Genomic DNA, 471 nt, shown 5'->3' on the forward strand with positions numbered 1-471 from the left:
TTTTGATTCGAGCAATGTCTCAAGCAATGTCAAAAATCCTTGATAAGGAACCTTTTTATAAAAAAAGATTGATATCTGAGATGGTTCATATCAAAAAGCAAAGCCAGGATCACAAGCAGAGTGAATTTGATTCGTTACATCCCCTATCTTTCAATCATACAATCTTTCTCCTTCTCTTAGTCATTTTTCTTCTTGTTTCCCTTTACAAGTTCCCCTTTTTCTTCTTATTTCCTATTTCCAACCCCCTACTTTCTTAACGATTCCTTCACTCTATGTATATATCGCAGACAAAGATGTTCTTCGTAATATAGCTTCCTAATTTTTATACTCTTTTGCCAACGTGGATTTATCCTTGGCAGAAGAAATTTTGTATTAATACATTTTTGGAGGTCTTTTTTATCATTAGACATTGCAACTTTATAAATCTAAGATAACTTTGACTACAAGCTTTAATTTAGATATATATATATA

Source organism: Atta colombica, unplaced genomic scaffold (assembly GCF_001594045.1).
Source record: "Atta colombica isolate Treedump-2 unplaced genomic scaffold, Acol1.0 scaffold9, whole genome shotgun sequence".
NCBI classification, from domain to species: Eukaryota; Metazoa; Arthropoda; class Insecta; order Hymenoptera; family Formicidae; genus Atta; species Atta colombica.